We start from the raw sequence: 280 nt of genomic DNA on the forward strand, positions 1-280 counted from the left end.
GCAGACAGTCAAGGGAGGCGGTCCCTATCCGTTCACCGAAACTGTCTCGCAGCCTGATTGGGCTAAAGCGGGTCGACTTACGAATAGTGGTGGGCTCGCTGACCGGGCACATTCCACTCAATAAACACCTTTTCACCATCAATGTTACAGATAGTCCACTATGTAGAGGCTGTCTTCAACATGAAGAATCAGCGGCACACGTGCTCCTGGAGTGCACGGGGGTCGCGGAATGCCGGGCAGGGATCCTCGGTTCACCGAGCTCCGTCACAGAAGCCTGCGA

This window comes from Trichoplusia ni, chromosome 4 (assembly GCF_003590095.1).
Source record: "Trichoplusia ni isolate ovarian cell line Hi5 chromosome 4, tn1, whole genome shotgun sequence".
NCBI lineage: Eukaryota > Metazoa > Arthropoda > Insecta > Lepidoptera > Noctuidae > Trichoplusia > Trichoplusia ni.